Raw genomic sequence first — 10,652 nt, 5'->3', positions numbered from 1 at the left:
CTAACCTAGACCTAACATGAGTTATTCTCTTAAATATTGGTCGAAACCAGGTTTAATTGACTGTTTCAGAGTGGTCCCACATTACTACGTGATCCAAACCAGAAAAAACCCAGGATCCGTTCAACAAGTATGTGAAGAATACGAAAGTATGTGTCTGATGAGTGAAAATCCCAGGCCTAACCTAGACCTAACATGCGTTATCCGGTAAAATATTGATCGAAACCTGGTTTAATCGACTGTTTCAGTGTGGTACCACATTACTACGTGACCCAAACCTGAAAAAACCCAGGATCTGTTCAACAAGTATGTAAAAAACGCGAAAGTATGAGCCTGATGAAGGCAAATCCCAGACCTATCCCAGACCTAACTTGCGTTATCCTCTAAAATATTGATCCAAACCAGGTTTAATGGACTGTTTCAGTGTGGTACCACACTACTACGTGATCCAAACCAGAAAAAACCCAGGATCTGTTCAACAAGTATGTGAAAAACGTGAAAGTATGAGCCTGATGAGGGCAAATCCCAGACCTATCCCAGACCTAACTTGCGTTATCCTCTAAAATATTGATCGAAACCAGGTTTAATTGACTGTTTCAGTGTGGTACCACATTTTTACGTGATCCAATCCAGAAATAGCCCAGGATCTAGCCATGAAGTATGAGAAACATGCGAAAGTATGAGCCTGACGAGGGCAAAGCCTAGACCTAACCTAGACCTAACATGAATTCTTCTCTAAATTATTGATCGAAACCAGGTTTAATTGACTGTTTCAGTGTGGCACCACATTACTACGTGATCCAAACCAGAAAAAACCCAGGATCCGTTCATCAAGTATGTGAAGAATGCGAAAGTATGAGTCTGATGAGTGAAAATCCCAGGCCTAACCTAGACCTAACATGCGTTATCCTCAAAATTATTGATCGAAACCAAGTTTAATCGACTGTTTCTGTGTGGTACCACATTGCTACGTGATCCAAACCAGAAAAAACCCAGGATCAGTTCAACAAGTATGTGAAAAACGCGAAAGTATGAGCCTGATGAGGCCGAATCCCAGACCTATCCCAGACCTAACTTGCGTTGTCCACTAAGATATTGATGGAAACCAGGTTTAATTGACTGTTTCAGTGTTGTACTTCATTACTACGTGATGCAATCCAGAAAAAGCCCAGGATCTAGCCATCAAGTACGAGAAATATGCGAAAGAATGAGCCTGATGAGAGCAAATCCCAGACCTAACCTAGACCTAACATGAATTACTCTCTAAAATATTGATCGAAACCAGGTTTAATTGACTGCTTCAGTGTGGTACCACATTACTACGTGATCCAAACTAGAAAAAACCCAGGATCAGTTCAACAAGTATGTGAAGAATGCGAAAGTATGAGTCTGATGAGTGAAAATCTCAGGGCTAACCTAGACCTAACATGCGTTATCCTCTAAAATATTGATCCAAACCAGGTTTAATGGACTGTTTCAGTGTGGTGCCACACTACTACGTGATACAAACCAGAAACAGCCCAGGATCTAGCCATGAAGTATGAGAAATATGCGAAAGTATGAGCCTGATGAGGGCAAATCCTAGACCTAACCCAGACCTAACATGCGTTATCCTCTAAAATATTGAGCGAAACCAGGTTTAATAGACTGTTTCAGTGTGGTACTACACTACTTTGTGATCCAAACCAGAAAAAACCCAGGATCTGTTCAACAAGTATGTGAAAAACGCGAAAGTATGAGCCTGATGAGGGCAAATCCCAGACCTATCCCAGACCTAACTTGCGTTATCCTCTAAAATATTGATCGAAACCAGGTTTAATCGACTGTTTCAGTGTGGTACCACATTACTACGTGATCCAAACCAGAAAAAACCCAGGATCTGTTCGACAAGTATGTGAAAAACGCGAAAGTATGAGCCTGATGAGGGCAAATCCCAGACCTATCCCAGACCTAACTTGCGTTATCCTCTAAAATATTGATCGAAACCAGGTTTAATTGACTGTTTCAGTGTGGTACCACATTACTACGTGATCCAATCCAGACATAGCCCAGGATCTAGCCATGAAGTATGAGAAACATGCGAAAGTATGAGCCTGACGAGGGCAAAGCCTAGACCTAACCTAGACCTAACATGAATTCTTCTCTAAATTATTGATCGAAACCAGGTTTAATTGACTGTTTCAGTGTGGCACCACATTACTACGTGGTCCAAACCAGAAAAAACCCAGGATCCGTTCATCAAGTATGTGAAGAATGCGAAAGTATGAGTCTGATGAGTGAAAATCCCAGGCCTAACCTAGACCTAACATGCGTTATCCTCAAAATTATTGATCGAAACCAAGTTTAATCGACTGTTTCTGTGTGGTACCACATTGCTACGTGATCCAAACCAGAAAAAACCCAGGATCAGTTCAACAAGTATGTGAAAAACGCGAAAGTATGAGCCTGATGAGGCCGAATCCCAGACCTATCCCAGACCTAACTTGCGTTGTCCTCTAAGATATTGATGGAAACCAGGTTTAATTGACTGTTTCAGTGTTGTACTTCATTACTACGTGATGCAATCCAGAAAAAGCCCAGGATCTAGCCATCAAGTACGAGAAATATGCGAAAGAATGAGCCTGATGAGAGCAAATCCCAGACCTAACCTAGACCTAACATGAATTACTCTCTAAAATATTGATCGAAACCAGGTTTAATTGACTGCTTCAGTGTGGTACCACTTTACTGCGTGATCCAAAGCAGTAAAAACCCTCGATCAGGCCAACATGTATGTTAAAACTGCGAAAGTATGACCCTAATGAGGGCAAATCCCTGGCCTAACCTAGACCTTACATGCGTTGTCCTCTAATATATTGATGGAAACCAGATTTAATTGACTGTTTCAGTGTTGTACTTCATTACTACGTGATGCAATCCAGGAAAAGCCCAGGATCTAGCCATCAAGTATGAGAAATATGCGAAAGAATGAGCTTGATGAGAGCAAATCCCAGACCTAACCTAGACCTAACATGAATTATTCTCTTAAATATTGGTCGAAACCAGGTTTAATTGACTGTTGCAGTGTGGTCCCCCATTACTACGTGATCCAAACCAGAAAAAAACCCAGGATCTTGTCAAGGAGTACGTGAAGTGTGCGAAAGTATGAGTCTGATGAGGGATAATCCAAGACCTATCCCAGACCTAACTTGCGTTATCCTCTAAAATAGTGATCGAAACCAGGTTTAATTGACTGTTTTAGTTGTGGTACCACTTTACTACGTGATCCAAAGCAGAAAGAACCCTCGATCAGGTCAACATGCATGTTAAAACTGCAAAAGTATGGCCCTGATGAGGGCAAATCCCAGGCCTAACCTAGACCTAACATGCGTCATCTTCTAAAATATTGATCGAAACCGGGTTTAATCGACTGTTTCAGTGTGGTACCACATTACTACCTGACCCAAATCAGAAAAAACCCAGGATCTGTTCAACAAGTATGTGAAGAATGCGAAAATATGAGCCTGAAAAGGGCGAATCCCAGACCTATCCCAGACCTAACTTGCGTTGTCCTCTAGGATATTGATGGAAACCAGGTTTAATTGACTGTTTCAGTGTTGTACTTCATTACTACGTGATCCAATCCAGAAATAGCCCAGGATCTAGCCATGAAGTATGAGAAATATGCGAAAGTATGGCGCCTGACAAGGGCAAATCCTAGACCTAACCCAGACCTAACATGCGTTATCCTCTAAAATATTTATCAAGACCAGGTTTAATTGATTGTTTCAGTGTGGTACCACATTGCTACGTGATCCAAACCAGAAAAAACCCAGGATCAGTTCAACAAGTATGTGAAAAACGCGAAAGTATGACCCTGATGAGGGCAAATCCCTGGCCTAACCTAGACCTAACATGCGTTGTCCTCTAAAATATTGATGGAAACCAGATTTAATTGACTGTTTCAGTGTTGTACTTCATTACTACGTGATGCAATCCAGGAAAAGCCCAGGATCTAGCCATCAAGTATGAGAAATATGCGAAAGAATGAGCTTGATGAGAGCAAATCCCAGACCTAACCTAGACCTAACATGAATTATTCTCTTAAATATTGGTCGAAACCAGGTTTAATTGACTGTTGCAGTGTGGTCCCCCATTACTACGTGATCCAAACCAGAAAAAACCCAGGATCCGTTCAACAAGTATGTGAAGAATACGAAAGTATGAGTCCGATGAGTGAAAATCCCAGAACTCACCTAGACATAACATACGTTATCCTCTAAAATATTGATCCAAACCGGGTTTAATGGACTGTTTCAGTGTGGTACCACACTGATACGTGATCCAAACCAGAAAAAACCCAGGATCTGTTCAACAAGTATGTGAAAAACGCGAAAGTATGAGCCTGATGAAGGCAAATCCCAGACCTATCTCAGACCTAACTTGCGTTGTCCTCTAAGATATTGATGGAAACCAGGTTTAATTGTCTGTTTCAGTGTTGTACTTCATTACTACGTGATGCAATCCAGAAAAAGCCCAGGATCTAACCATCAAGTATGAGAAATATGCGAAAGAATGAGCCTGATGAGAGCAAATCCCAGACCTAACCTAGACCTAACATGAATTACTCTCTAAAATATTGATCGAAACCAGGTTTAATGGACTGTTTCAGTGTGGCACCACATTACAACGTGATCCAAACCAGAAAAAACCCAGGATCCGTTCATCAAGTATGTGAAGAATGCGAAAGAATGAGCCTGATGAGAGCAAATCCCAGACCTAACCTAGACCTAACATGAATTATTCTCTAAAATATTGATCGAAACCAGGTTTAATCGACTGTTTCAGTGTGGTACCACACTGCTACGTGATCCAAAGCAGAAAAACCCAGGATCAGTTCAACAAGTATGTGAAGAATGCGAAAGTATGAGTCTGATGAGTGAAAATCTCAGGGCTAACCTAGACCTAACATGCGTTATCCTCTAAAATATTGATCCAAACCAGGTTTAATGGACTGTTTCAGTGTGGTGCCACACTACTACGTGATACAAACCAGAAACAGCCCAGGATCTAGCCATGAAGTATGAGAAATATGCGAAAGTATGAGCCTGATGAGGGCAAATCCTAGACCTAACCCAGACCTAACATGCGTTATCCTCTAAAATATTGAGCGAAACCAGGTTTAATAGACTGTTTCAGTGTGGTACTACACTACTTTGTGATCCAAACCAGAAAAAACCCAGGATCTGTTCAACAAGTATGTGAAAAACGCGAAAGTATGAGCCTGATGAGGGCAAATCCCAGACCTATCCCAGACCTAACTTGCGTTATCCTCTAAAATATTGATCGAAACCAGGTTTAATCGACTGTTTCAGTGTGGTACCACATTACTACGTGATCCAAACCAGAAAAAACCCAGGATCAGTTCAACAAGTATGTGAAGAATGCGAAAGTATGAGTCTGATGAGTGAAAATCCCAGGGCTAACCTAGACCTAACTTGCGTTGTCCTCTAAGATATTGATGGAAACCAGGTTTAATTGACTGTTTCAGTGTTGTACTTCATTACTACGTGATGCAATCCAGAAAAAGCCCAGGATCTAGCCATCAAGTATGAGAAGTATGCGAAAGAATGAGCCTGATGAGAGCAAATCCCAGACCTAACCCAGACCTAACATGCGTTATCCTCTAAAATATTGAGCGAAACCAGGTTTAATAGACTGCTTCAGTGTGGTACCACACTACTTCGTGATCCAAACCAGAAAAAACCCAGGATCTGTTCAACAAGTATGTGAAAAACGCGAAAGTGTGAGCCTGATGAGGGCAAGTCCAAGACCTATCCCAGACCCAACTTGCGTTGTCCTCTAAGATATTGATGGAAACCAGGTTTAATTGACTGTTTCAGTGTTGTGCTTCATTACTACGTGATGCAATCCAGAAAAAGCCCAGGATCTAGCCATCAAGTATGAGAAATATGCGAAAGAATGAGCCTGATGAGAGCAAATCCCAGACCTAACCTAGACCTAACATGCGTTATCCTCAAAGATATTGATCGAAACCGGGTTTAATCGACTGTTTCAGTGTGGTACCACATTACTACCTGACCCAAACCAGAAAAAACCCAGGATCTGTTCAACAAGTGTGTGAAGAATGCGAAAGTATGAGTCTGATGAGTGAAAATCCCAGACCTATCCCAGACCTAACATGCGTTATCCTCAAAAATATTAATCGAAACCAGGTTTAATCGACTGTTTCAGTGTGGTACCACATTACTACGTGATCCAAAGCAGAAAAAACCCTCGATCAGGTCAACATGCATGTTAAAACTGCGAAAGTATGACCCTGATGAGGGCAAATCCCAGGCCTAACCTAGACCTAACATGCGTCATCTTCTAAAATATTGATCGAAACCGGGTTTAATCGACTGTTTCAGTGTGGTACCACATTACTACCTGACCCAAACCAGAAAAAACCCAGGATCTGTTCAACAAGTATGTGAAGAATGTGAAAGTATGAGTCTGATGAGTGAAAATCCCAGACCAAACCTAGACCTAACATGCGTTATCCTCAAAAATATTGATCGAAACCGGGTTTAATCGACTTGTTTCAGTGTGGTACCACATTACTACCTGACCCAAACCAGAAAAAACCCAGGATCTGTTCAACAAGTATGTGAAGAATGCGAAAGTATGAGTCTGATGAGTGAAAATCCCAGACCTATCCCAGACCAAACTTGCGTTATCCTCTAAAATATTGATCGAAACCAGGTTTAATCGACTGTTTCAGTGTGGTACCACATTGCTGCGTGATCCAAACCAGAAAAAACCCAGGATCAGTTCAACAAGTATGTGAAAAACGCGAAAGTATGAGCCTGATGAGGGCGAATCACAGACCTATCCCAGACCTAACTTGCGTTATCCTCTAAAATATTGATCGAAACCAGGTTTAATTGACTGTTTCAGCGTGGTACCACATTACTACGTGATACAATCCAGAAACAGCCCAGGATCTAGCCATGAAGTATGAGAAATATGCGAAAGTATGAGCCTGATGAGGGCAAATCCTAGACCTAACCCAAACCTAACATGCGTTATCCTCTAAAATATTGATCCAAACCAGGTTTAATGGACTGCTTCAGTGTGGTACCACTTTACTACGTGATCCAAAGCAGAAAAAACCCTCGATCAGGCCAACATGTATGTTAAAACTGCGAATGTATGACCCTGATGAGGGCAAGTCCCTGGCCTAACCTAGACCTAACATGCGTTGTCCTCTAAAATATTGATGGAAACCAGATTTAACTGACTGTTTCAGTGTTGTACTTCATTACTACGTGATGCAATCCAGGAAAAGCCCAGGATCTAGCCATCGAGTATGAGAAATATGCGAAAGAATGAGCTTGATGAGAGCAAATCCCAGACCTAACCTAGACCTAACATGAGTTATTCTCTTAAATATTGGTCGAAACCAGGTTTAATTGACTGTTTCAGAGTGGTCCCACATTACTACGTGATCCAAACCAGAAAAAACCCAGGATCCGTTCAACAAGTATGTGAAGAATACGAAAGTATGTGTCTGATGAGTGAAAATCCCAGGCCTAACCTAGACCTAACATGCGTTATCCGGTAAAATATTGATCGAAACCTGGTTTAATCGACTGTTTCAGTGTGGTACCACATTACTACGTGACCCAAACCTGAAAAAACCCAGGATCTGTTCAACAAGTATGTGAAAAACGCGAAAGTATGAGCCTGATGAAGGCAAATCCCAGACCTATCCCAGACCTAACTTGCGTTATCCTCTAAAATATTGATCCAAACCAGGTTTAATGGACTGTTTCAGTGTGGTACCACACTACTACGTGATCCAAACCAGAAAAAACCCAGGATCTGTTCGACAAGTATGTGAAAAACGCGAAAGTATGAGCCTGATGAGGGCAAATCCCAGACCTATCCCAGACCTAACTTGCGTTATCCTCTAAAATATTGATCGAAACCAGGTTTAATTGACTGTTTCAGTGTGGTACCACGTTACTACGTGATCCAATCCAGAAATAGCCCAGGATCTAGCCATGAAGTATGAGAAACATGCGAAAGTATGAGCCTGACGAGGGCAAAGCCTAGACCTAACCTAGACCTAACATGAATTCTTCTCTAAATTATTGATCGAAACCAGGTTTAATTGACTGTTTCAGTGTGGCACCACATTACTACGTGATCCAAACCAGATAAAACCCAGGATCCGTTCATCAAGTATGTGAAGAATGCGAAAGTATGAGTCTGATGAGTGAAAATCCCAGGCCTAACCTAGACCTAACATGCGTTATCCTCAAAATTATTGATCGAAACCAAGTTTAATCGACTGTTTCTGTGTGGTACCACATTGCTACGTGATCCAAACCAGAAAAAACCCAGGATCAGTTCAACAAGTATGTGAAAAACGCGAAAGTATGAGCCTGATGAGGCCGAATCCCAGACCTATCCCAGACCTAACTTGCGTTGTCCTCTAAGATATTGATGGAAACCAGGTTTAATTGACTGTTTCAGTGTTGTACTTCATTACTACGTGATGCAATCCAGAAAAAGCCCAGGATCTAGCCATCAAGTACGAGAAATATGCGAAAGAATGAGCCTGATGAGAGCAAATCCCAGACCTAACCTAGACCTAACATGAATTACTCTCTAAAATATTGATCGAAACCAGGTTTAATTGACTGCTTCAGTGTGGTACCACTTTACTGCGTGATCCAAAGCAGTAAAAACCCTCGATCAGGCCAACATGTATGTTAAAACTGCGAAAGTATGACCCTGATGAGGGCAAATCCCAGGCCTAACCTAGACCTAACATGCGTTATCCTCAAAAATATTGATCGAAACCGGGTTTAATCGACTGTTTCAGTGTGGTACCACATTACTACCTGACCCAAACCAGAATAAACCCAGGATCTGTTCAACAAGTATGTGAAGAATGCGAAAGTATGAGTCTGATGAGTGAAAATCCCAGACCTAACCCAGACCAAACTGGCGTTATCCTCTAAAATATTGATCGAAACCAGGTTTAATCGACTGTTTCAGTGTGGTACCTAATTGCTACGTGATCCAAACCAGAAAAAACCCAGGATCAGTTCAACAAGTATGTGAAAAACGCGAAAGTATGACCCTAATGAGGGCAAATCCCTGGCCTAACCTAGACCTTACATGCGTTGTCCTCTAATATATTGATGGAAACCGGGTTTAATCGACTGTTTCAGTGTGGTACCACATTACTACCTGACCCAAATCAGAAAAAACCCAGGATCTGTTCAACAAGTATGTGAAGAATGCGAAAATATGAGCCTGAAAAGGGCGAATCCCAGACCTATCCCGGACCTAACTTGCGTTGTCCTCTAGGATATTGATGGAAACCAGGTTTAATTGACTGTTTCAGTGTTGTACTTCATTACTACGTGATCCAATCCAGAAATAGCCCAGGATCTAGCCATGAAGTATGAGAAATATGCGAAAGTATGGCGCCTGACAAGGGCAAATCCTAGACCTAACCCAGACCTAACATGCGTTATCCTCTAAAATATTTATCAAGACCAGGTTTAATTGATTGTTTCAGTGTGGTACCACATTGCTACGTGATCCAAACCAGAAAAAACCCAGGATCAGTTCAACAAGTATGTGAAAAACGCGAAAGTATGACCCTGATGAGGGCAAATCCCTGGCCTAACCTAGACCTAACATGCGTTGTCCTCTAAAATATTGATGGAAACCAGATTTAATTGACTGTTTCAGTGTTGTACTTCATTACTACGTGATGCAATCCAGGAAAAGCCCAGGATCTAGCCATCAAGTATGAGAAATATGCGAAAGAATGAGCTTGATGAGAGCAAATCCCAGACCTAACCTAGACCTAACATGAATTATTCTCTTAAATATTGGTCGAAACCAGGTTTAATTGACTGTTGCAGTGTGGTCCCCCATTACTACGTGATCCAAACCAGAAAAAACCCAGGATCCGTTCAACAAGTATGTGAAGAATACGAAAGTATGAGTCCGATGAGTGAAAATCCCAGAACTCACCTAGACATAACATACGTTATCCTCTAAAATATTGATCCAAACCGGGTTTAATGGACTGTTTCAGTGTGGTACCACACTGATACGTGATCCAAACCAGAAAAAACCCAGGATCTGTTCAACAAGTATGTGAAAAACGCGAAAGTATGAGCCTGATGAAGGCAAATCCCAGACCTATCTCAGACCTAACTTGCGTTGTCCTCTAAGATATTGATGGAAACCAGGTTTAATTGTCTGTTTCAGTGTTGTACTTCATTACTACGTGATGCAATCTAGAAAAAGCCCAGGATCTAACCATCAAGTATGAGAAATATGCGAAAGAATGAGCCTGATGAGAGCAAATCCCAGACCTAACCTAGACCTAACATGAATTACTCTCTAAAATATTGATCGAAACCAGGTTTAATGGACTGTTTGAGTGTGGCACCACATTACAACGTGATCCAAACCAGAAAAAACCCAGGATCCGTTCATCAAGTATGTGAAGAATGCGAAAGAATGAGCCTGATGAGAGCAAATCCCAGAGCTAACCTAGACCTAACATGAATTATTCTCTAAAATATTGATCGAAACCAGGTTTAATCGACTGTTTCAGTGTGGTACCACACTGCTAC

Source organism: Colletes latitarsis, unplaced genomic scaffold, assembly GCF_051014445.1.
Source record: "Colletes latitarsis isolate SP2378_abdomen unplaced genomic scaffold, iyColLati1 scaffold0007, whole genome shotgun sequence".
In the NCBI taxonomy this organism is placed as follows: Eukaryota; Metazoa; Arthropoda; class Insecta; order Hymenoptera; family Colletidae; genus Colletes; species Colletes latitarsis.
This window is presented reverse-complemented; position numbering follows the sequence as displayed.